General features: G+C 38.2%; 1 protein-coding gene and 2 long non-coding RNA genes across 3 annotated transcripts in view; 1 reads left to right on the forward strand and 2 right to left on the reverse strand.

The window, feature by feature from the left end:
• LOC126866821 (uncharacterized) overlaps positions 1-27926 on the reverse strand; it is a 188892-nt gene that overhangs the window by 64552 nt on the left and 96414 nt on the right. The window lies entirely within an intron of this gene.
• The window catches only part of LOC126866317 (uncharacterized), a 42747-nt gene that overhangs the window by 10975 nt on the left and 3846 nt on the right, over positions 1-27926 (forward strand). The gene's annotated exons all lie outside the window — the stretch shown is intronic.
• On the reverse strand, positions 16430-23028 carry LOC126866312 (uncharacterized). Its single transcript, XR_007689844.1, has 2 exons — positions 18500-23028; positions 16430-18237 (listed from the first exon to the last, which is right to left on the reverse strand). It is a non-coding gene; the product is annotated as an uncharacterized LOC126866312 (long non-coding RNA).

The following is a 27926-nucleotide window of genomic DNA, read 5'->3' on the forward strand; positions in this document are numbered from 1 at the left end:
GCAGTTCCCATTATCTCTCGGTGAAAACCAGCATTTAATAATGAGAGGAATTAATCACGGTGGGGAGTGTTTTCTTCGTTTGTAATGCATTCTAATTGTCAGTATTATTAACGATTGAACTGTGAAAATAGATTTTATATCGAAATGAAAGATACAGGGAAATAAGATTTTATTGGTATATTTTATCAAGAATCGTTTAGTTCAGGCAAAATAACGTAGTAAGTTTATCGTCGCTAGTCTGATAATTCCATTGTTAATAGATAATACGTTCCGGGATTCATTTTATTCAGACTCGCGTGTACTTTGGTAGTGTGTTATAAAATTCAATGTCTTTTAATTTGACTCTAAATTGTTCAATGTGTTTCAACGTTTAAAGTCTTTCGATTGTCGATCTCACTCGTAATTTTATGATCGATTCTACTAAAATTTACGCTCCGATATGAAACAGAGTTTAGTGTTCCTTGTCCTGAGTCCAGATTTTGTCAATTTATTTAGTACGTTACTCATTTCACAGTCTGTTCTATCACAGTACTTATATATTAACTGTAGTATTATCAATTATAATTATAGTATATATCAATTGTAGTAGTAATAATTGTACTGGTATTTCGTAGCTCACTCTGCCTTTTCTAGATTCTTCATTTCACAATTTTCCTCGAATTTTCCAGGAAACAATTACAAGATTACTTCAAATCATCGTGAATGAACACACACGATTAAAACTCTTATCCATCCGACTGTTACTTACAACAACAACAACAGGAAAATAAAAAAAAAGGAAGAAAGAAATACAAAAGAATATGTAAATCATAAAAAGCGACGATTAATTAACGAAGCGAATAATCTCGACAAAAATTCCGGAAATACGGAGCACCTGAGCGTCCCCTGGCCAGCTGGCGATATCGAATCACGCGTTGTGACAGCGTTTATTGACACGGTACGATTTTAATCAAGTCGATGATTCACCTGGCTCTGATCCGACATGCTGCTATCATGCCGCGTGCGTACATCTATCGTCGCAATGCACGGCACGATCGACGACCAAGTTGTCCGTAAAACGACAGATGCGGTGCCGCGACGCGGTTGTTCGCTTGCGTGGGTCCATCCACGTAGTCGTAATCGTTATCTTTTAATCCCAGTTCTGATTACGATACGCTAGCCTAAAAAAGCCGGCGCAAATACACGTTACAACTCTTAACAAAGTGAATTAGTTTGATGGCTCAAGAGTCAATTAATTATTATCAAGCTGTGAACGTTTATGTACAGTCATGTGTAAAAGTTACTCTATATTTCCTAAGAATCCTATATTTATTTAAATAATACGTATAAATTAATTGATTCAGTATTTATACAATATTTATTTCACAACACCATTTTACCACACTTGTAACAAATTTTTATATTTTCTATTTTATAGAGAAGTTACGTATTTTTCGATAAAACTCAATGCGGTGATTCCTAAAAATATCTGAGTATTTAGGATAGAAAATTTGTGTGAATTTTATTATACAAATTAAACATATTATATTATACAAAACATGAAAAAAATTTCATTGACAGTAATGAATAAAGTGCAGATATTTATGCAAATTCGTTGCACGTTTAAATTTGTTCAAAATGCATAAATACCCGCAGTCTGGCGATTTGCAGAACGCTTTCTCCTGGTTATTTGAATAGCGAAAGACGTATGATTATTTGTGTTTCAACATAGTACCGCAAATAAGATTTGAATACGCTTCGTCATATTATGAATAAATATGCAAGGTGCAAGGTGTTAATTGGTGTAGGAAACAGGTCCACAGAGTCGATTATATTACGTTTCGAACGAATGAAAAGTACAGACGCAAGCTTTACGTCTGCTGGTCTGGAGACGTCAATAGTCACATGTTTCGTGTAAATATTTTGAAAACATATTGTAAAAAAGAAACATATGTACTTGTTTATGAATTTTTTAATTCACGAAAAATAAACTAGGATCGAAGAAACTAAAAAAGAACGTATCAATTTAAATTCCATTTCTTCGTCATCATGCATAAAAACATGAGTTTTTATGAAAATTCTCAGTTTATCTAATCTGTTTAATCATTTACGTAGAATCTGCACGAATTCTATAATTATAACTGACAGTATTAAAATCGTAAATCTATAGTTGTTGAACTCATCACCTTTTGATAAATTAACATCAACAAGCCGAACAACTGTGACAAAAACAGTTAATCGAGTACGTAGGCATCACCAGTTTTCTAACTATCATCGACGAAGAAAAAACAGGCGATAGTCGTTGATAATTAGTGGAAACACCAGTGACTGATTCCGTCAATGCGATCCAAAAATATCCCACGGTTCGCAAATGTTTCCGGGGTTGTGCAAAGTTCGTTCACGATTATCGTGATTTCGTCAATTCACTTGGGGTCTCGCAGACCCCACGATGGTCCAGAATATGTAATATGCGAAAATATAAAAAAAAGGAAATATAAGAAATTTTATCGCTATACTTTTTTGCTGAATTGTTGATCTGTTCTTCTATTTTTTTCAGCATAATCTTGTGCTTTTTAGATACGAGTAGAGTTATATTAAGTTTGTAAGATAATTTTCTGCTTCTTTAGAGAAAACTTAAATTTTATTCATGGACCACGTAATACACTAATCGAATTAATAATCGAATTTTTCAGATAATCAAATAATTTGTCATACGAGAGGAGATTATTTGTTTGGAATATCCGATATGTCAAAGATGCATTCATACATATATATATGTATAGTACATAAATTTTGTAAATTTTTCAAGTTACGTAAATTAAGAAAAGGTGAAACGATATACATATAATCCTCAGGTTTAAAATGATATGTAACAAGTATGTAGCGAAAAGAGGAAGATTTAAGAAATTGATACAACATTTCATATGTTACAATACGTTGATGTTTAAATAAAAATAGTCCACTCTTCTTTAGTTCCCATTCTTCTTTTCCTATCCATTTTACGAGGGACCATTTCCAAATTTTCCACTGATCGATGTTCTGGTAATAATCGATGGTTCTATCGTGTAAACTTTTCATCAAAAAATTATAATTACGTTATTCGACTAAATCATACGAAATAAATATAAATATTTCTACAAAATTATCATAACAGAAGAAAATATGTAAATCTCAAATAATGAAAAAGTAACAAATTAACTTATGCACCTAATAAACTAGGTTTATGTAACTTTCGCGTTAACTGTAGGATTCGAACTAACTCAAATTAACGATATCCAATGTACTAGACAAATTTGAATGATTGATTAAGTTCAATTTGTACTAGTACGAAGTTAGCTCCAAATTGTAGGTAAAATAACTAAACACTGTTACATTAAGTTAGATTTCCACTGTTCCAGGTTTCGAAAAGCGATTACGTGGATCGGACAGAGAAAATATGAAACACGTATGAAAATATACAGGGTGGTTGGTAACTGGTGGTACAAGCGGAAAGGGGGTGATTCTACGCGGAAAAAGATGTCAAAAATAGAGAATAACAATTTTTCGTTCTAGGCTTTGTTTTCGAGAAAATCGACTTTGAATTTTTGCTCGGTACGCGTGCACTTTTCACGTCTCGTTATAACGGATCTAGATCGTTGTCTCGATTGACGTTATTTTTAAAATTTTTAAAATTTTTAAATTTTTAAATTTTTAAATTTTTAAATTTTTAAATTTTTAAATTTTTAAATTTTTAAATTTTTAAATTTTTAAATTTTTAAATTTTTAAATTTTTAAATTTTTATTCTATATTTTCGACTTCTTTTTTCGCGTAGAATCACCCCCTTTCCGCTTGTACCACCAGTTACCAACCATCCTGTATTTTTTCCAAAGAATATCTATCAATATAGTAGACTCACCCTTTTCTACTATTTTTACTATGCGTTTATGTTAGCGGCAATGCATCTTCTCTTCTGTATCTTGCTACTATTTAACCTCACCATAATTCATAACTAGGTGGGAGGTTCGATAAGGACCTCAAGGAAGCTCGATAAGGCAGAATGCTTGAATGAATGTTTGGGAAATCGATAGCGGAGATCACGAAATCGCCGAGTCATGAGGCGTCGATGTATGTGACTGTTTAAACTGTTTACAGCTTAGAAGATTCATGAGATAGTTTACTAATGTAAGCGAACTGGTGCGTAGAATCGCCAAAGATAGAGACTTTGCCTGTCTAAAGACTAAACTGAATGATCTGGCGTCAGGATAGGGAAGGTAGTGATGCCTTTCTGGTAAGCAGACTGTGAAGGATCGCGCGATACTTGTCCCAAAACCTCGAAAGAGTAAAACGTCTGTCCATAAAACATTCTAACATGTACTATATATATATATATATATATATATATATATATATATATATATAATCAAAAGCAATTTATTAGGTTGTCGGAAAAGTTGCTTTCGTTTTATAAGGAAGTAGTAGATGCACAAGATTTTTTGTTTTATATTATTTTACTGATCCATTTTATTCTGTTACTGCAAAATGAATCATACACAAATCCATAAAATAATATAAAATAAAAAATATTGTGCATCTATCGTTTCACTTATGAAACAAAAGAATCTTTTCTGACAACCTAATATTTACTTGAGAAAAAAAAGAAGAAAATTACCATTCGTTGCAGTTTCTTATTCTAATTTGAGATCCAGGTGCTCGTAATTTAAATAATCCAATTAACAATATAAATAAATACTGATACACTGGAGTTAATAATATTAAAATAATATTCAATTCTATTAAAATATTCCATCTTTGCCAAAGTTCAATCTAATTCTGAAGTGAGTCAGGAAAAAGCTTTTCTCTTACAGAGAACCGTAAGTGTTAAGAACACGAATAAGAATACGTAATTCTTTGACCGAGCATCGCGCATATCGTTCGACCGCAGCATCGCACAGCGACAACACCCCATTCGCAATCGGTCGTGACGTAAACGAATGGAGACACGACGACACGATTCATTACGAGCGTGATAACTCGCGATACGCAGGGGCCACGAATAATTATCTTAATTCTAGATATTAGGACGTTTCACATGTTTTTGTCGGCGTAGTCTGCGATCGTCGATTTATTGGACCGTCGGTCTTCACGGACATTTCGTATTGGACGTGTTGCGTGTCTCGTCGTAGGACGAAATCTTTCTATGATATATGTATACTGTTTTAAAATTCGACAAACTTGTTCGAAATACGCCTACAGGCTACTCGATATCTATCGTTATGGGCAAGTAAAAAAATGTTGTGGAAATACGCGTATTATTAATCGAGTTTCGTTCTTGTATCAGAATAAATAATTATCTTTGTATGAAGCGAAGCTATGTTTTGATAACGATCAGAGTGATGATTCAGCGACGAGTCAGGTGAATCTTTTCGTATGTTTGTAGGTGTTTGGAAATCGGAATAAAGATAAATACGTAGAAATACACACGACAAATAGAAAAATTTGAAGTCAGTTTTGACCGTGGTCTATGTTCACTATTCCGCATAATTTTGTTATTAATTGGGAATTCAATTATCAACATTAATATGCTTTATTTTCAACAATTTTTCAGAGACAAATTTTCTATATTCTTTTAAATTCTTGGCTTCTATAGTAGATACACAATGATTCTAAACTTTCGATCGTTAGTGTATCAGATGAATATACTTTCGATCATTTACCAGATGCAAAACGCGTAAGTTCTGTCTTGTTATAATTACTATAGTAAAGCGTGTTTGTTTTTATGTTGTATTATATTTCTATAATTATAGAGAGAAGCGGAATACGATCTAAAAGTTTATTTATTTCCGCGTATATTTATAAAGATCATTACACAAAAATTATCAAGTATATTTAATGTATTCACTATGTTGAAAATAGTTTTGTTCGGGGACATTTTTAAAACCGACGTTCCACGATTTTATCAGATTTAAAAAAAAACCCCCCATATTCCACTATTCACTTTTTATAAGCTATACGACGATCGAAAGTCTTCAGAACGTCTGTCTGCGTCCTTCGAGAAACGAGACGCTTCAAATACGCTTTCTAAAACGAGTTTCATTCCTTTTGCTTGTCAACCATTAGCGACGTGACCTCATCCCGATACTTTTCGTTCTATTTTACCAAATCTTCCGCCAATGGCATTCTACACCCTCTTTCACAACTCGGAGAACACTTTGTCGAGTAAAGAAATTTCGTTGTAATTTTGAAAATACAGTTCGACATTTCAAACAAGATAACAGGTTTTTAAGATCCTCATAATTTTCTGATGAATTGTTCATTTTTTACACACTTATTTATACCTCCATCTTCCACTTCTCGCAAACAAGAAACATTTTCATCGCTTTATAAGAAGATTTGCATCGATAACAATTTTTTCACATTTTCCTCATGCTCTAAACACTTTGCAGTGGTAGAAAAGTACGAGTGGATAGGAAACGATGAAAAGGACCCTATGGTGAAGTTACAAAAAATATTGAAGAAATGAAACTAACTTTGTATATCGTTCAGATTATTGGATGTATAAACAGAGAAAACGCGTGGATAAATTGTAAAGTAGAAAATATACTTTAATACAGAAGTGTAAGTACAAGTAGGAATATAATTTCAGCTGGTCCAGATCCTGTTACCCTATACCTGAAAACCCCGAAGCCATCGTCGCCTGTCTACTGTCTATGGTCTGCCTTCGTCCTAGTCTTTCGTCTATACGCTGTCGATAGATTCAGTGCTTGAGAAAACTAAAAAGACCAGATGTAGAGTTTTCTTAGAAGTAGTGACCACTTCAACATATATTATAGTCAATTCCGGTTATTTTTGTACCTTTGAGTTTCCCCCTAAGGTTTGGGTTGGCAACTAAGTGATTGCGGGTTTGTCAATACCACCTAATGACAAAATCCGCAATCACTTAATTACCAACCCGATATATCAAAATACATCAAAAGTCTGATGACGATAATCGCAATAATTTGAATAACTCCCATAATTTCTCCATTTATGATTTAGATTTAGAACATGAAATTTCCACAGGCATCCTGAAAATTCCGAACGAAGGGATACGTTCCCATTTCCATCTTTTCGTCTGGCTTCTTCCGTCTCTGTTACGCATTTTTGCCTACACGCCCACGTCGCACCGTATGACCAAATAAAATTACGAGCGACTGGTTGTCTCTGTGAAACGGAAAGGGACGACGATCGTCGGACACGCGTCGATCAGATAGCTCGTGTAGTATTTCACGTCGCTATCGATCGATCAGAATCAGAAGCCGCCTAGACGCGTCCGACCGCGCCGCGTTTCGCAAGCTATAATATCTGGCGCGAGAACGCGTTTCGTCGGACCGGTATTCCTGGAGGACAGGTGTCCGTCGAGATCGTGGCACGGATTACGCGGTCGACCAGACGCGGACCAGCCAGTCCACGCGGAATTTTGCGGCCTGGCTGCGACATCGATCGATCCTGGACCACGTGAATGCGACCCGGTGCAGAGATAAATGCGTGCAATTTTCCCTTTCGAGAACAGACTGTTTGGAGGCCTGACGAATAAGATAAGACGTTTCGATGACAATATTTTTGAATTTCTAAACGTTGATACGTAGAAAAGAAAAAGTACGAATTACTATGCAAATGTGGGAGGAGTCGAAGAGGGAGTACTATAGCGCGAAGAAAATGATAGATCGTAGAATTATCGAAGAACGCTTTTGGATATCATACGGCATAATTTTCTGCCAAGATTTTTCCGGCGAAATAGTTGAAAATCGTCGATGGTATGAGTTTCGTATGTTTAACGTAAGGATCAGGAGAGACGTAGATAGTATAGAGGAATAAAACGAGCGAAGTATAATTATCTTCTAAATGTTATCGTTATCAAAGATAACGAATGCAATTTTGTAGGATATCGAAGATACAAGCATTCCGCTAGGATTTTTCAGATTCGATAGAAAACATTTTTAAGCTGGAAGATGTTGACAGACATTTACGATGAAAAACTAGAAATTACCGCACGTGTCTTGAACAGGCTTGGAGTCTTCAACGAGATAAAGAAAGCGATAAATTATACGATATAAGCAATTACAATGACCCATGATATGAAATATCGTAGAATTTAATCTTCCGACTCGTGTTGAAATTTCTAGAATTCGATAGAAATATTTTCGGATCGATGGCTTTCGATAAATAGTTAGAATTACATATTATCTACACGCACGTATAAATCTTGAAGGCTCTAGTCATAATCCACGAATAAAGTGATAAATCATAAAAAAAAAAAAAAAAATAGTATAATGAGTTATGCGAGTCAATTTGCAGCATCGATGAATCGAGCTTCCACGTTAGCAGATTTTGGATCTTCTAATCGTTAAACATTAGCGATTAAGGAATTAATCTTTGAAAATTTTCGATGCATGTAGATATATTTACGAGGCTTACAATACCTCATTCTTCGGTAATCTGTCTTCTTTGACAGGTTAAATTAATTTCTAGATTATTAAAACTTTATCTTATAGACACGATAGATTCTTATCTTAAAGCAATCACGGTATTAATCAATACGGTTCTTTAAATTTAGTTCACGATCTCATTTAGATATGTGTAGCTATGTACGTGCCTAGCCATTCGAGAAAATCATTATTATTGGAGAATTCGATGGAGTTGAAAGAATACTTCTCGATACGCGTTCATGGGAAGCTTAATATATGAAGACCATACGCCTAACGTACATAATGTTGTATAAAATCTCATAATAAATAGGAAATAAAACATCTAAAATTCTCGTGATATTTAAACCATTCCATACTCTCAATCGCGTTAATAAAAATATAAATTTCCACGAACATTTACGATCTACCAATCAATTCCAACATACAATTCCCGGTACTCAAGACAAAATTAAAAAATCAATGACTAAACTATCGCAATACACATACGATATCAACTTAAAGCATTAAACCAGGACTAAAAACGTACTAATAGGAATCTGTTCTTCCAAAAAAAAAAAAAGGAAAAGAAAAAGGAAAAAAAGCATAGAAACGAGAGAAACATATGTGTGGATCATATGTTGATTACTGGAAACTTGGTAGAAACGCGTCAAGTTTTCTCGGGAAACGGTATCGTTTTTTTTTCTTTTTGTTTCTTTTTTTATTTAAAATCAAATTTATTACGGGCGATGACTCGATGACTAGTTATCAGACTGGGCTGTCCGAGAGACAAAGAAGCCGCCCAGCTGTTAGCCGATCCGCTTAATGGACTTTGGCAAGCCCGACGGCTACTGTTCGCTACGAACGCTTAATCCTTTGCCGACTATCGACGGGTCATCTCGTTAATAAATTACGAGGTGTCGATCGGATGCGAGGTGTTTCGTAATGACAAGAACATCGTCCGATCCCGTACAAGTGCTCCTCGTAACATTTACGATTTACATAATCATGCACATTATTTTACATGCGTAGCCACGTGTTTTCATACGAGTTGTTCTAATAGTTATGGTTCACGATCTTAGACATGAAAGCGATAACGAACAGCTTTGACTATGATACCGCGCGACCCTTGATTAGACGTGTCTCGTTGCGTACATTCGACAAATATATCGACACTTTAATACAAAGTACAGTAAAATTCCATTTATCTGAACTTGTCGTGGGACAAATAGTTTACTTCTTTGAACGTCCTTACGATATACAGTGGACGTTATAAACACGTTGAGCATAGGTTGAATATGATAATCGTTGATCAAGAGATCGTATCAAATTTTCAAATTCGATTTTCGGGACGAAATTATTTCATTCCTCAACGTCTACTTATTTACACTTTACACCTGTTCAACATCTTTCCTGTAGATCATCTACTTCTGTTAAAATTCAATTGAAACGTACGTACAGTTAACATATCTTCAAAATTGATTTTCCCAAAAATAAAGCCTGCAACGCGATTTTATTATTCCCCTTCGTCTTATTTTAAATCGTGAAGTCTCCGTGACTTTGCTTTTCGTCGCAAATTTAGAATTATAATGTATACGCTGGCAACCAGAAATATTACGGTACCTACACGTTACATCTATTTAAAAAACTAACAAGTTTTACTCGGTTCAGTATTTCTCGCTACGAAACACGTTTCATACGAACAAGATGACAGGCTTATGTTAAAATAATTAAAATCAATGACAAGCGTACAATTTGTGTCAAATATCAGCAGGTGTTTTAAAACTTATAGCCGTATAATGTGTATAATTTCAAATAACTTTCACGAAGAGCAATCGATCGAAAGAAGAGTAGATATAGCAGACATAGACGTTTCAGAGGAAGCAGCCGATTCTACGGAGAAGACATATGAAAGAGGAGACGCAGTCGACTACAGACGCAGCAACTGGACGCGACTGGTCAGCCTCTTTCTTCTCTTCTTCTTCCTCTTCTTCGTCTTCACCTCCTCCTCCACCTTCATCTTCTTCTTCTTCTTCTTCTTTTGATGATGATGATACTGTCTGCTGCCGTTGCCACGGCTGCTGTCTCGTCTTCTTCTCCTAGCGATGTTCTCCAGGGTGACCGACCTCGACGTCGCGTCGCGCCAGCCAGGCTACGAGAAGCGGATCGTAGTATCTGCAGGTTTTTGCGGCGCTGGCGCGGCCACGCCAGCCGAGTCGAATTGTTGATACTCGCTCGCCGTAAGCCGGATTAAAAACCGACGGGGATTACGCCGGCGCAAATTTATTCGAAACGCGGCCAGGAATAAATGGAAAGCATCCTTCGACGGGAGCACCCTGCGGATTTTCTTTTGCTTTCTTCTTTTTTTTTTATTTTTTGGTTTTTTTACGTTCCTCTTTCCTTCTTTTTTTTCGTTTGATGCAAAGGAAGATTTCTGATTTTAATCGTGATCGAGGTGGACAGCTTTCGACCTTGTTCAGCGGAATTGGAGTGGACTTGATGTTTTAAGTTCGGAGAATGTATCTCGGGATCTTCTTCTCTTTTCGTTTGTTTTATTTAATTTTTTTGTTTTTAAGTAAGGACAAATTTTTTTCACCGTAAGTTATAGTGGATTTTAATAATTTTTGATTTAATTTCGAGCAAACAGTTCTAGTTCTGAGATACGAAGAACGAATCTTAGGATCGTCCTGTTTCTTTCTTCTTTCTGGTTTGCAGCAAGTGTTTGCATTTCATCGTAAGATAAATGAATGAACGACGCTTTTCCACAAATTTCTCAATTTCGTTAAACGGATGTAGGTGATTAAAATTCCAATTCTCTAAAACCGAATAACTCGTTTCCACGAATTTATTTATCGCGCGAGCATGTCGTAAGTAATCGCAAAATCGAAAATATATTACAAGAAATAACACTTTTGACGTGTTCAGTGTTCGCTACATTTCAATTTATGGAGTTGATCAATGCAGCTCCTGAATGTCTCGCTCGAATTTATCGCTATTATTAAAAACTTTTACAGGATAACTGATAGTTTTAAAGACCAGCAATATGTTTTATTACTAAAACGTTCCTAAACTAAAAGAATTTGGAATTTTAAATTTGGAATATGGAATTTTGAATTTCCGTGAAATAACTGCAACATAAATTTTACGATAGAATTAAATACCAATATCGTGTGATAAATTATTATATTCTCTCACTATCGAAATAAGTTTAAAAATTCATCTTTTCCTGCATCGTTGATAAAACGAAGTTAAGAGCAACAAATTACTGAAACATTTTCCTCCTATCCCCATTAAAAATTAATATCTTATTAACACAAAACCGACCATTCGTAAAAACGATTTATTCCAATCTTTTTCTACTTATGACGCGACAGAAATACTTGACACGGACGAAAATTATACCCCCTAAATCTATTTCAAGATAAGCATATTCGCGAAATTTTATTTTGATTTACAAGTTGCTTTACCAGCTGACGTTAGAGGCTGGTTACGTTCGCGGCAAAATCCCGCGATTTTTCACCTCACCAAGGAATGCATTAATATGTAAATGAAAACCGATTACGTTGTACTGGTTCCAAAGGCAGTATTTCATCGACAAAAGCCTGGCAATATTTTATACATATATCGTTGATTCCGTATCTTTTTTCATTCCATTGCTATCCTATGTATCACACCTAGTCTAACACCTACAAACCTTCTCCGTAACGAACAGAAACGCGAATTAATCATGCTTTTTCGCAAGGAATGCAGCTCCATTCTCCTTTTTTCTTTTATAATTTTATAGCTAAAAAAATAAAAAAATTCCGTTTGGTATCGCCTAAGCCATTAAACATACTTGGACGATGGCTTGAACGTTTGTTTAAATATTTTGCAAATTTCCAGTTTACCATTGGAAAATTGTTCATTTTAAATTTCCTTAACAATCTTTATCTTATCTTTTCTTCTCTTTTACTTTGGCGAAATCAAATATCTTTATAAGGTTATTCAGACGTTTCTCGAAAATTTTATTTAGAAATACCATTTTACTTGTTTGTTAGCTAAATATCAAGTACATTAATTGATTCAATAGTTGAAATTTCGTATTAAAGAATTGCAAATGGGGTTGAAAACGAATACCAGTGACAGGCTATGTCATTCAAACCTCGCACAACCAAGTGGAAGATTTTAAACTAACCCCAACATGTTCTTCTCGGTCATCTCGTTTTTCTTCTTTCTCCAGGTAGGCTAAAGGCTTCTTATAACGTCATCCAGCCTGACATTCTAAATTCAGTAGCACTTTAAACGTCATTCACCAAAGACTAACTAGCCGATTTATGGCTGAAGGCGACTAGATTTCGTTGTATAGGAAACCATCGGAACGGGCCAAGTGTCTGAGCGCTTTTTTACAGTAAAATATAATTATACGTACGTTTAATCTTTTTTTCCACACGACGGAGTTAGCAGTTAATAAAATAGCAAAAAATTATACATTTTGGAAGAACGATGCTCGATTCATTTCTTATCATTCCATCTACATTGTCGACTGAGAATTTGCAATTACCGTATGCTGCGTAGAAAGATCTTATAACCCAGGAAGTCGCGCGAAATGTACGACCTGAAGAAAAGAGCAATGAAAAATTGCACAAACATGACGTACGAACATGATAATATCCGACATAATGGGCAAACCTTCGATTACAACGTACGTACGTCTCGCTTAAACGATCGAGTAATCTTATTTTTACATGAAAAAGCATCATTTCGAACTAGACGTAAGAATTTTTCCTACTCTGTTCTATTTTCCAATTTTTATTGCGAACAACCACGACCAAATGTTCCATTAATCGACGCTCCCGTAATCAAAGTCCCGTTATATCTTCTAATTTATTTTCTTCCACAAGCTATAAATACTCGAAACCATCTGAATCTTTTCACCGATACTAACACGTATAGAACAGACGCATCCGCGATGCATAGGAAGAATAGAATTTGAAGATTCAAGGAACGACAACAAACCGAAGCCAAGCCTCGAAGAAATTCACGGAGCGGAGAACGTTCGACGTCGATTCAAATGGCCGAGACCAATAAGAGTAAAAGGGAAAATAAGAGGAACGCGGTGACGTCTGGCCACTGTCTGGACCTCGTTCTATGTCCGCTAAGATCGACAGAGAGCGACAGAAAGGGAGAAACAGAGAAAAGGTGAGCGTGCAGTGCAGTGGACACGGACAGTCGGTCAGTCAGACCGACGATGAGTCATTAGGCATAACAAGCGACAAGCGTCACGTAGACGTAGACGCAGATGCGCCTCGTGTACTCGAGACTTTGATTCACTCGGCATCTTTTGGTCGAGTGACCGACCCCAACCCCTGTTTGCCCTCGTGTTTCTTTCAACGTCCGATCCTCCGGCGCGGTCTCTTTTCTTCGCTCGAAACTTTAGTCACGATGACTAGCCACACAGATTACAAGTGGATAAGTGAGACATTAAATCGGCCCACGATTTCCTGTACACCGCTGGCTCACCGACACGCAGCCGTACCTCTGATATGTGATCCGCGTTGTTAAGTTTGATAAGTCTGATAAGACGTTTAGGAGTTTGCCAGCGACCATAGAGAATTATATTACGACGAGAATTAGATCGCGTGTTTTCATGCAAATTTATATCGTCATGAAGTAATTAAAAAACACGGAACCCGAATAGGAAGCCTAAAGATATCGTTACTCGTCGCTGAGAAACAAAGAAGCGTGTTTTAATCTGACCAGAAATTACAAGATACCGATCCGATAATGCTAAAAGCTTCGGGCGTTATTAAAATTCATTTGGTTCGACTCGTTATCCTCGACGTTCGAATCCAAATTCCAATCTTTCTTAAAAAATCGCGCACGGAAATGAAGCAAACCGACTCGCCGATCGATAACAATGAAAGCAGACATAAATCCACGAGATCGACTTCTCCACCTATAAAGAATCTCCATCTATAAACGATCTCAGAGGCAGCAGCCACTCTGTTAGAATATACAGGGGATCCCCCAAAGAGACGTAGAGAGTTCATCGTCCTCGTATGGCGTATGTGTCTGTATGCTGTGGCGTACGAGCTCCATAGGGATAATGGGTAAACAATAATGAGGGAGAAAACGCAGGTGGGACGAGGTAGAAAAAAAGACCAGGATGGTGTGGTGGAGCGCGGTGGCGTTAACGAGCTAGAAAACTAGCGGAAATTTACGCTCCGACAGATCACGGTCGACTCCTTCCGAACGATATAATAATAACTATAATAATGTTATCGGCAGCGATCTTGTCTTAAAGATGGCAGGTTGGTGGAACACCAGAGGACCAGCAGTTACTCGTGTAACTTTATCGGTGGTGGCCGTGGCGGAGGTGCAAAAGCGCGATCTGACGCGCTTCGTCGAGCGTGCGTCCAGCGGTGGCTCGAAATAATGACAGTGCCCCGAGTTAACCACCGACGGCCTCAGGGTGTGTTCTTTATTATGCAACTCGTGGATGAAGGGAAAGGAGCCGAAAGTGAAAAATCGTCGATTACATCTAATCGAGAGGAGTACAGCGATCCCGAGGAGAAAACAGCATGCTGCGTGATACGTTCGACGAGAGTGAAACCCTTATCGAGCGATTGAAACGTGTTCATCGTGGTTTGTACGGTGGTTTGTACTTTGTGCGTTCTTTTAGTAGTTGAACGTTTAATGGAATGTTACGATTTTCAGCGAATTGCAAGCTTATTGCCGCTCTTTGGAAAATATTCTTATTTCTGACGATTTGGGATCGGAGTGTTACTTTTTGATGATTCTTAATAAACAATTCAATAAATCAAGATGATATTCTTCCTTATTACGAGTTCAGTGATTTGAAAATGGAACTTCGTATCTTCGTATCTTGCAACGTTTTATTTGGTTTCACTGGTTCAAGCGTGTAGTTTCTTAGATATCGAAATTACGTCAGAAACGAAGATCCATAGAGCGTAGAATATTAACGTCGGCTATCGACCTCATCGTGAATTCAACTTGGTAAAAGTTTAACAAAATTGAACAGATTTAGCAGTCGGTACTGCATTTTCTAATTATCCTGCCTAACAGTTTTCTAACTGTTACTACGTATTCCCTACTCGTGGTATGATAAACTCCATTTTGCTACCTACTCTATATCGATCAATTTGCTAGGTTACGTCAATTTCTCCCTTCGCCTGAATTTGAAAGGTGTACCTTCGTCTATTTCCCTTCGTTTCTGTGTCTGAAACCTTGCAAACTTGCTTAACGGAATCTCATATCATTATGTATTCGGATCAGATTTACATAAGCTGTGAATCAAATTTACGTTGGACCTAATAGGCAAACTCATCATCGTATAGCCTGAAAAATCTCTTTCGCGCGAATTCTCGAAAAAGGAAGAAGAAAATGTGAAATCTTCGTAATTCTTCGTTGAAAATCTTTCGCACTTCGAATCCATCGTTTCTCCATACGCATATCGATGAAGCAGGTTCGGAAATGCCATTGAGAAATAAAATCCAGAGAAACGAAGAGCGCGCGTGCTTATTAAACAGCTTAATACTGGCAGAAGAAAGAAGTTACGAGGCTGGCGAGAAAGAAAGACGTCCTTGTCTAGTCTACAGACCTAGTCTACACAGACACGGACAGGAGACACGACAAGTACCTGAAGCCTCTCATCTAACGTAAAGAGGAAGGGACGTCAATCAATGCCTTTTCAGTTTTCAGGGAATTGTGTAATCGTCTAGACCAGCCGACTTCCTTATCGTTCTTATCGGCTCGCCAAGATTGATTCATAGTCGACGACGTCGGTGACGGGGAGGAGAAGGTATTATTACCCAGCAGCCAGCCTCACGAAGGTAATTATCGAGCCACGTTGCCTATCAGCCAACGGCTACCATCCTTGTGTCTCAACCGACTCAACCCCTCGCATCCATCAACCCTCTGTTTTCTCTATTCGGAGATTACGTACACCAGGAACACACGGCGAGTCCATTTTTGTTGATTTACTAAGGTTTTAGGCTATGTGGTTGATGGTTAGAAAGAAATATTAATATAATGGAAAACACTTTTAAATTTTATTTGCACTGTAACGAGATACGACTACTACGATTATCGATTACATACGTACGTTCGTGTCTGACATCAATTTGAAAATTGATATAGATGTTATCGTAGATATTTAGCAAAACGTTTATTAAAAATAGATAATAGCGATATTTCGATAAAATATTTTATTATAATATTAATTAGTAAATTAATAAATTACTATGTATCTACCATTTGGTAAAAAATTAATATACAGCATAGATAGCCATCTTAAATATATAGTAAATGTTAAAGATGGTACCATTGGATATTCCCTGTGGCCTTCATTTCTTTTACCATTGATTTTTTAACCAAACGAATATTTGTCGCGTACTATTTTCACTCGAGGTGATTCGGTTTCGCTAGACAGGACCAGGAATATTTCTGTCTGGCTTCCGCTGCTATCCGCTTGTTATCCTGGCTCAAAGGGAAACAGCGATATCGCGTAACACAAGGGAAATCACGGCTAGCTTTTCACGAATGTATGGAATTTTTCATCTTTACGAGAGAGAGGCTCTCTCTCTCTTTCCTTCCAAAAGTACCGACAGATGAATGCATCAGGCTTATGCCTAGCCTGCTGCTGGATGTTAAGATTTTTATAAATACGCGAATCTCGTGTAGCTGGTTGCAGATTGTTCGAGACTTCTTATTCCACGTGGGATCGTAAGTTTCTTCTCTTCTTCTTTTTTTTTTTCCTTTTTGTCGACGGATTTTACCCAGCTACGTGAGATTAATTTGGAAGAGAGAATAATGGAGAAATTGTGGAGAGTAATGGATTTAGTTTGGCGAAGGTGATGTACGAAGGTTGGCTGCATAGTCGTGCTAGGTTGTCTCGTCTTCATAGTCGTAGTCGATTTCTGTGTAAAGACACGATTCGTGTAAGATGATTACGAAGAAGCTGCAGAATGCAGATAATACGTGAAACAATGATTTATAACGAATTTATGATAGTTCATTTAAGACCAATCTATGCACCTTCAACTATTATTGCAACGTGAGTTTCATAATTTTTTATACAAATGGAATTGATAATTTGGATTTCATTGGCCTTAACACAAGGTAAACTACGACGAAATATGCTGCGTAAATTCGACAGAATATTAAGTCATACAAAACCAGTCTCACCATCTAACCCTTCACTCATTCCCCATCTTCAACACCCATAAACCAATTCAAGCCAGTAACATCCAACCTACCAAATATAGACACAGATTTTGTAAATCAGTAAGCAATTGTACAACCTCGAAGACCAGGATACATCCGTGCCCGTGAAATTGGCGATCGTAAGACGGCAGAAAACGCGTTTTGGTGGCGACCGAATGGTCTGGGGAACTGGTTCGACCTCTGGAGGGTCGTCTGCTGGCCTTTCTCCCCGAGAGACGAGAGAACCGGTCGAAAAACTTGGTCGACGACACTTTTCACGAAGCTTTCGCGCATGCACACGCGTGCTTTTTATGCGGGCCCAGGGGGACCCTGGCAACCTCGACCCAGTCCCTGACGAGGCCGCGACCCGCAACGCCGCGTAACCGGGTCTTAACCTCGACCTCCTCCGCGGTTGGTGTCCCCACAATGGCCTTTTCGAGTAGACGACGAGACCACGTCGGCCAGTCCACGCCACAAACAAGACGAACAAGACAAGAGATTTGCATACGAGCCTGAAGGCTCGTAGGACGACCTGTCGCCGCTGCGTTGTCCCGCTCGACGCCACGGGTACCACGTGATTTCGTTTGAGAAAAGCACAGTGCCTCGTGTTTTTGCCAATGTACAGTTGGCTCGCTTTGGCAAGAATTAATTTTAGAATTATATTTTAACATTCTAAAGTTACACTAAAAATCTGTTGTACTAATATGTACATGTGATAAAATGTAAAACGTTGTAACAGTCAAGTACGTCGTATTACGTGTCGTTAATAACCTTAGGGAGTTAACATTCAACATTAGTAATAATAAATAAATAAAAATATGTTTTTGAAGTTGGTACAAAAGTTGAAGAAGCACGCATGCAAATAACTGGTGGCTAATTGACGATGTAAATTTACCTAACAATATGTCGATGTTCGTACGTAACTCGTGATTCGATAAAATATCGAATATCCAATGCTGAGAATTATTCTTAATTTATACCACGACCAAATTTCCTCATCTTATGCGTCTACTGTTTCAAAAGAATTTGCAACAGTATCTTCGTGATCATATCGAACCGTCTCGTCGCGACGTCTTTTAACAAGATTTTCAATGGAACTGCCTCTTTTATCCTTAAATGAATCACAAATTCCCGCGAATCAGCCTCGCAAGCATTTAATCCGATTTAATCGTTCCTTGAAAGCTGCGTAATTCACATTCTGTATAGCGTATACTTTACATACACAACTATCTATCTACGACACTCTCAAGCCAAACACGATTAAAAATACTTCTTGCCAAACTTCCTTCTCTTTACGACTTTTTTTTTAACAGGCCTCTTAACGATTACAATGGATTTATTCGCTGTTGCATCGACACGCTTTCAGCTATCGAAGTACAATATAACAAAGATAGGATTTTATAGGATCTAGCGAAATTCCGAGAGATTTACTATTAAATCATGCCATAATCCTGCGAGAATAAATCTTACGAAGAGTGTAGATTCTCAAGAATAAAATACTATTCGATGCTGTGATACGCTGTACGTACGTACAATACATTCTTTGAACGCTTATCAATGACTTTGCAAAGAATGCCAATTGTCTGTGTCACAGTCGCGAAGTTACGGCAACTTGCTTAGTTTATGGCAGTTCCAAGTGTTTGCTGTGTTTTCTCGTCGAATCCTATGGTACGTAACAAGAGACTTAAACGTTTCAAGCTCCACATTCTCTTGCAATTCCGTGATCTATCGACTCCTGTCAAACTGGCGCAATTTATTGCCCATTCGTTTAAAAATTTCATCGTCTATTGTCAATTTGTATTAGAATTCCGCGATCATGTCGTCGATTTCTATCAGAAATCCATTATTCATCATCAACTCGTGTTTAAATTCTCAGATTCATCCTCCATTCGGAATTTCAAATCCGCCATCAAATCCTGTCAGAACTTTGCCGTCTACAGTTAGTACAAGTGAAAATTGCCAAGATTTTCCCCTCCATATGAAAATTTCGCAATTTATTGCCCGTTCGTATCACAATTTCATCATCTATCCTCGCTACCTGGGTATCAGAATTCCATTCGCCGTCAACTTCTGTCAAAATTCCCGTGGATTTATCTTGCATTCGCGCGACAATTCCTCGATCGATCTTCGCTGTCCCTGTGAATTCCACCATCCATGAACAGGATCACAGCACGTAAGAAGTAGAAAAGGTGTTAAATCGTCGGCAAAGGGTGAGCAACAGCGAGCAATAAAGAAACGATGCGGGATGAAGGCTTGTGGATCGTATATATACGTCCGGAGACGTGCCTGGCAGGTCCAAGTCGGTTCGATTTCTCAGGAAATCGCGGTGCAATTTGGAAAGCGCGCGCGCCGAGCATTTTACGCGTGCGAAACACGTACGACGTGGCTCTGTACTTTGTGGCTACACAATGTCCCCGGTGTGCCGCAGAAACACGCTCGAGTGGCCGGTTACTTACGAGGAAACCGACTCGCCGCCTCGTCCATCCGAGGTTGTCGCAATGCAGCCGCGATTGCGCCGCGAGTAAACACGTCTAGACATCTGACTTTCACCTCTGTCGCGAGCCGCTGCGCTGTTGTAACGAGACTGCCGCTAAGCTACCTACCATTTGCGGGTAGAACGGACGAAGGACGTCATCGAGTTCGATCGAGCAGCTTTACAAGATTTACGATCGAATTGTCGAAGCTTCATCCTAAAATCGATCCAGTAAAGATTCGTCGCGAAGCGTACAGGATGAAATACGATCTTAGAGACAGGTACAATTTCACGAGGTATTAACTGTTTCTGAAAGATCATAATTGTGTGACTAAAAAAAAAAAAAAAAAAAAAAAAAAAAAAAAAAAAAAAAAAGAAAGAAAAACAAGAAGGAGGTTAGTTGATAAATGTGACGTAGATTTCTAAATAGAACGAAAGGAACTAAGAAACGTTGTTGGACGTGTTCTGCCAGCGCGGGTCGACTCATTTATAATCGTTGAACGATTCAAAAATACATATATTTAACTGTGTCTGTCAATCAACTGTCTCAGCGTATATTTATATGTATCCAAGGCCAGGTCTTCCCGAAGAATATCTAATATTTTCGTAAAAATCATTTTCCTCTCTGTGGGTTCTCATGTATTGGTAACAAAAATTCAGAATGAAACAGTCTTTGTAAGAAGAAGATTAAAAAATATCTTAGAGATGTTCTGGATTCTAAAGTCAAATATTCTAGTAAGACTCACGAATAATCCTACCTTAGTTAGCTAAGGATTCATAGGGCTGATAATGGTTTTCCAGAGGGTTTTCCTCCGGAGAACGATTTAAACGGTACGCGAGACGATTTTTCCAGCGCGTTGCATTGGTTAGGCAGGTTTTTGTTAATTTGCTGGCTAACCCGTGAAGAGGATCGTCGAAGCAGAGTGGCTATGAGAAGAGTTGCGAGGATATGTTCGACGTGTTGGTCAATATTTGACGTACGACGACGCTTCGTGCATACCTCGAGCGAAAATTAACGATGGCTATTTCTTCTACCTACTTTGTAAACGATAGAATTCGCTTAGAATTTTAGTTCACATAGCTTCTGGATCACTCGTATTGACGATATCCAAACGCTCTTCATTTTTCCTTAAAATTTCTCCATACGCACGACGTTTTACCGTATTTCCATTTTATTTGGCATGTTACAGTACTGGCGTCCTGTTTGGTAGCGATCGCGAGTCGCTGCCAATTGGTCCGTGAGCGTAAATGGAGCGATGCCACGCGTTGAACGTTTCACGAGCGTTCCATATACAGACACCTATTTTTAAACGAAATCGGTGCAACACCTACGTCAATCAGGCGGCTTCGGTGTCGCTGTGACAGGAATAAAATCGCAGTGTCCGTCGCTCTAGAAATAAATACGTCTAGACGTCCAACTTTCACTTGGCCGTCATTGACAGGCTAACCTTCCGCGGTACACTTTTCAAGAACATGTCGGCCGCGGTTTCCGGGCCCATTAATCGATTCGTTCCACGAACAAACCTTCCGAATCCGTTTAAACGCGTACGTTTCTTTGCGGAATCGCTGTCTTCCTTCATTTACCATATTCGTCTAACAACCAATGCTTATCATATACAATAAGAATCGGAACAGACAGTTTGTTTCATGCGACGATTAATTGTAAGTGGCGTGTCGCTGAATTCTGTTTGAGTCTCGAGCGACGCAAGTGCGTGTCACTGACTATCACTGACACCGCTCCACTGACGATAGTTACATATTTATCGAATCTTTATTGATATTTTTGGCGTAAAACATTAAAAGGAAATATCAAAAGACATTATAGGTCGCTTTAAAGACGATTAAAAATCGATCGTAATCGCTGGTATGCGATTCGTCTTCGTTCAAACGCCAATCTTGAAATACGTTACTTTATCTATCGTCAGATACCTAAACGTTAGACACGGTTTGTAAACGTAAAGCGGTCCTATCATAAGCTTGAAAGCGTTTAGAGGAAGATAGGAAGAAATGGCAATCTGTACGGCATATGGAAGTCGTCGATACGTGAAGAAACGGAAGTCCATACGACGTACAGAGGTTGACGATACGTGGAGGAACAGCAATCGATACGGCGCGGCGCATCGAGCTGATCGCTGAAGGGTTTGAGTCTATCGAGGCCACGAGGAGATAATTATTTTTCATTCTATGGTTACATTTATCTAAAGTATATCTTTGATCCTTTCACGACCGACAATTTTTATCAGATCTCGATACGAAAATTGTTTTTAATAAATATTGATAATAGAAACACACGTTCTTCGATGTTCTTGCAATGAAGACGTAATTATATTCTCAGAAATATGAATCTGCATAAAAGTTCTCAATACACACACACACACATACGTACATAGGTACATCCATACACATATCCGTAGGTTTGTCGTAGTAGCGGAGTTGATTTGGTGAAGCAGGTGGCGCGCTGAAAATTGGGGAACGCCGATTTTAAAACGGAAGACGATCGGGTGGCCGGTTTTGCGGTCAAGGGCTTAATTCAGCGTCCGGATGCCGCGACCGGCGCGGCAGCGATCGATAATCGCGCCCATAGCAGCAAAGTCCAAAAAGTGGCGGAGCGACTGGCGGAAAGACCGCAGACGCGGTCTGCGGCCTGCTTCGACCGCGTTGGCCTTCTCACGGCTATGCAACGCTCGTCCGACCGGCGAGTATCCTCGACCGCGACCGCGCGAAAATTCCAGTTAATTTCCCGCTCGACGCTGAGTTAAACGTTCGTAAGAGACTCCTTACTTTCCTATTTCGCGTATCATACGATCGCTCGTATCTTTCTATTATTCCGATTTACTTAGTTCGAATATTCTATTCAGCGTTTCTTTCATGTTTCAAGGTGCGTGGAAATATTAGGTCGTCCGAAAAGTTTCTTTCGTTTCATAAGGTGATAACAGATGAACAACAATTTCTGTTTCATATTATTTTATTGAATTAGCTTCGATCCATTTCGTTCTATTTCTATTATTATGTTCGTGCGTAATTCAATGAATTAATATAAAACAGAAAACATTGTACGTCTGTTATTTCCTTACAAAAACGAAAGAAACTTTCCGGACAACCTAATATTTCCAGATCCTCGGTTTTCCCCTTCTTGCTTTTCAAGTTTTTAACTCTCCCATCGTTTCTTCCTCTGTTTCTCGTTTCAAACTTTTAACGACACAGAGACATGACAGCTTCTCAACGAGATAGCCAGAATTATCGACCGTCTGTGTAATTTCGAAATTACATTATCGCGCAAAGCCAAAGCGTCGCATTCGCATCTTATCGCTCTAACACATATGTACACGTATATACCGTTTCTCTGTCGGCGATGTTTTTATCGTGCTACCGTGGTACAGTAGTGCCTCGATAGTAGATGTAGATAGTAGATCCAGTAGATGCACCATTTCCTGCAATTGCTTCGACCGAGCGAATCTCTCAGATTTTTACGCTTTGCTGGCGTCCAACCACCAGCGACACCCACCACGAATACGATGTCCAGCGACGACGTTCTTTCGATTATTTCACTTAGGCTTATTGTTCGTTGCTCTTGCTGATGAACGGCCGCATCAGAAACGGTATAACGCCAGCAATTCCCGCAATATGTTTCTCTCGTTGCTCGTTAATAAACCGCGACGTTCGTCTACGCTGTCTACTATCGAGATCGAGAATCGAGATACCGTCGAACGTAACTGTTAAACTCGTATGTCGCAATCGCGCGACACAAACGATAATTTTATGTATTTTAATTGTTCTTCGATGCAGTAATCATTATTATTTATAGCGTCGCTGTCGGAGTATCCGTCATCCGAGCGTTACGTAGAGTTAAAAAGTCTATGTGGTACTTTATGGAAACGTAGAAATAGTCTAATTTACATAGATATTTATTCCAACTGTTTTTCGACTGGTTCCGCTAGTTTATAACGTGCTACGTATGTGTATCGTAAACGTCCGATTTTCTATATGAATATTACTTTGCGATTTTTCGATTTTTCTGATGGTTGTGCATGAATATTTATAGGCAAATTTACTTGTGTAAATAACGTATAGGAATATTTTTTACGAGTTCGCGATGAATTATTAATTTCTAATAAGATTATTTCCACTAATGAACAGTCCAACTTCCTTTATTTAAGAGTCTCTCTCTATATACAGGGTGGTTGGTAACTGGTGGTATAAACGCAAAGGGGGTGATTCTACGCGAAAAAAGAAGTCGAAAATATGGAATAAAAATTTTTTTTTTAATTTTTCCATCGAGACAACGATCTACAGTGAGATCCACTATAACGTACCGCACGCGTACCGAGCGAAAATTCAAAGTCGATTTTCTCGAAAACAAAGCCTCGAACGAAAAATTATTATTCTATATTTTCGACTTCTTTTTTCGCGTAGAATCACCCCCTTTCCGCTTGTACCGCCAGTTACCAATCACCCTGTATAAGAAGAATCGAGAATGTGTAACATACTTTTTTGGTTATACTGTATCGTATTCCATATGGTTTAATTTTGCAAGTATATAAGCTTGGGTTTAAGTATGGACAAGCGTTAACGATATTTAAATTGTCCTAGCAGACAGTTACAAATAGAGATGATAATTGACCAGCACTTGTAATGTACTGTTAGCTTTTTGATATACATATTAATATCATAAGGCTTATTTGATGAGGCTACGTGTAGGAATGATGATTTAAACGTGATACAAAGAGACGTGGCGTCGTGACGAATGTTAAAGAGACTATGGTATATTTATCGAAAACGACTCATTAACTGATTAATCGATTCTATTTCTGTCGAGAGCCTGCCAGTCTCTGATATCAAATACAAAGAAAAATTTATTTCATAAATTTACTCGCCAAGATTAACATTTTTAATTAGTCTCACGATTATTCAAGAATCTCAATTTTAGGCTATAATTCAGATAAGTTCGATCTTTTTAACAAAGATCCACGATATACATATGTAAATATCATTTTCCCTCTACTTGCAGTCTACATTCTACGTTCTAATTAAATTTCTATCTTCCTAACTTGTTCAACCAACATTTCGTCCATAAATAACTGTTTTTACTTCACTGTTTATTGCTATTAACGTTAATAATAAGAAACTATATCGTCGGATGGAATAAATTAAAATTCGATTCGTCGAGTTATTAGATAAAAAAGAAATTATTTTCTAATCATCACTTTCAACAGCCACACCAATCTACGCTCGTATGGTCCTTCCTTCGTCCTTATTTTTAACAATGTTAAACGCTTATCTAGCCAAGAATCTGATTCGATTTTGGAAATTTATTTGCCACGGACGCAATTACACAGCATCATCCGTCACCGGTGAAATGATCAATATTTATGAAGCGCACGGTAATGAATCCCTTTAAAACAAAATTTGTTTGCACACAATGCGTTCACCTTGTTCGCGGCGATTCTTTTCAGTTCTTGACAAAACGACCGGAAACACTCGCGGCGGGTAAATGAGTCACCGTTTCTTTTGTCAGTGAAATTAAGCAGAATACGCCAGTCTGGTCAGATTAGAGGGAAACGTCGGCGTGTGAGCTACATATAGAGTTAAAAAATTACATCCTCCTTGCCATACATAATGTAACGCGCATATTCATATTTCTTCTTACGCTACTTCTACAGCAGCGTTTTTCTTTTCTAAGCACAAAGTAATATAACACACTTGGTTCCCTTTTCAGATAACGTATCGTTCACTCGTACAATCGTCGCGATGAAATATATAAACTGCCATATTGCCCGATGTAAACGCTTGAAACGCGTTATTGTTCGTTAAATATGCTATTAATATTTCGCTTAAGATCCTAGAACAGTGTGAGCATAATGGAATTTAAATGCAGGTCGCGTTTAATACTACGTTAACTGGTTACGATAAGGATACTCTTAGTAACTTTTGCACGTCTTTTTAAGGCTACTGGTAATTTCGAATTTATTGTAATTTAATGTAATTAATGTGTTTATCGTCTTCCAATATCATTGAAATTCAAGCTTTCCATTCTTTCTCGTTGAATTATTTTCATTGATAAATATCTAATAAATAGATAGATAGATAAATATGTATACACCGTAATTGACGGTAAGTGTTCCAGAAATTTGTTGATCTTTTGGAATCGGTAGCAAAAGAGTAACGTAAAAATATATTTATTTACAACAACTAAACACACGAGACATCTGAAGTGCGTTTTATTTACTGAATATTATATGTACATTGCGTATATGTACTTACATATATACAGGGTGCGGCAAAATAACATGTAGAAGCAGACACGAGGCGATTCCTTATGAAAAAGTAATGACAAAATATGCAATGAAATTGTTTCATTTAAGGTTTAATCTTCGAGAAAATCGAGCATGAAAAGTTATCAAGTATACTTGAACATGGCCAATTCCGGACTAGACAGGACTAAATAATCGACAGGAGATCAGAGTACGTCTGAAAATAAACGGAAAAGGCAGAATAACGTTAATTCTCAAGACGCTTTGTTCCCGAGAAGATAAATTTGGAGATGTATCGTACGCGCGTAAGTATTGGGTTGGCAACTGAACGACTGCGGATTTTGTCAATACCACCTAATGACAAAATCCGCGATTACTTAGTTGCCACCCCAATAGTAGATCGATTCTTAACTAAACACGTCCAAACTCTATCTTTTCGAAGATAAAACTTCAAATGGACAAATTCTCTTGCCTATCGATCGTTTACTCCTATCCAGTTGGCAATTAGCCACATTCAAGTACCCTTGATAAACTTTCAGACTCGATTTTCTCGAAGACCAAAGCTTCAGTGAAAAAATCATATCGCATATTTTCTTCTTATCTTTTCATAATCAATCGCCTCGTGCCCGCCCGTACACGTTATTCGACCGTACACTCTGTGTACAACGAATTCTCTATTTCGTATATTTCACACGTTTTCACCCACTGCGTGCGCTCTACCTGTTTCGTACCTTCGCATTTCTAATAACATAACCGCATGCTCTTTTATCCACCGTCTATTCGTAACTCGCAACAGCTAAGGGTCCAGAGTGTTACAGTCGTCTAAAATCGATAAAACCCGGTCAATAATTCCAAGCTGCGAGAAAGAGAAAAGGAGAGAGAAATGAATCTATAGCAACGATTAAATAAACCTTTCACGAGAGCGCGAAAAGTTAGTGAGCTCTGGCGAAGACCGATACGGATACGGGTGAATTCTTAACGCGCGTAATCTCCGCGGTGCGGCAGTCTCCTCCTATCGCTTATCGCGGCTTTTAGCCCGGGACTGGAACGTAAATTTCCGTCGGACAGGGCCCGGCGAATCGCCAACTCGTCTGGCCGAGTTCCGGTGCGCCAACCACGCCACGCCCGTGTTAGACACGAAACCCCGTCGCCAGGTTCGTTCGCCAACGGCCTCCACGAATCTTTCACGGGGCTGAAAAATTCACCGGTCCGCCCGACGATTACGAGGGTCGACCCCGGTTTCGTCGTTCGTCGTTCCCCTCTGCGTCCGGTCGCGTCGTCATGCCCGAATAACCTAATTTCTACCAACCCTCGATGATCGATCATCCTGGCCTGTCCACCGTTGCTCGCCCAATATACAGCGTAAATTTAAGCTGCGTAGTTGTGTGTTGCAGAATTTTGATTGACTTTGCGAGCAGATCGAACGTCCTTACCTGGTTCCACATTTTTTTAAATGGATTTAAAGAGGTGGAATATATTTCGTATAGAAGTAACGAGATAGTCGGGTTTGACATTTTTCGATAGATAGACAAGCGCAAGATTTAGAGTTGATTTAATTAGGACGAGCGCGAATTGATGTCTTTAGAATTAAAGGACAG

This window comes from Bombus huntii, chromosome 6 (genome assembly GCF_024542735.1).
Source record: "Bombus huntii isolate Logan2020A chromosome 6, iyBomHunt1.1, whole genome shotgun sequence".
NCBI lineage: Eukaryota > Metazoa > Arthropoda > Insecta > Hymenoptera > Apidae > Bombus > Bombus huntii.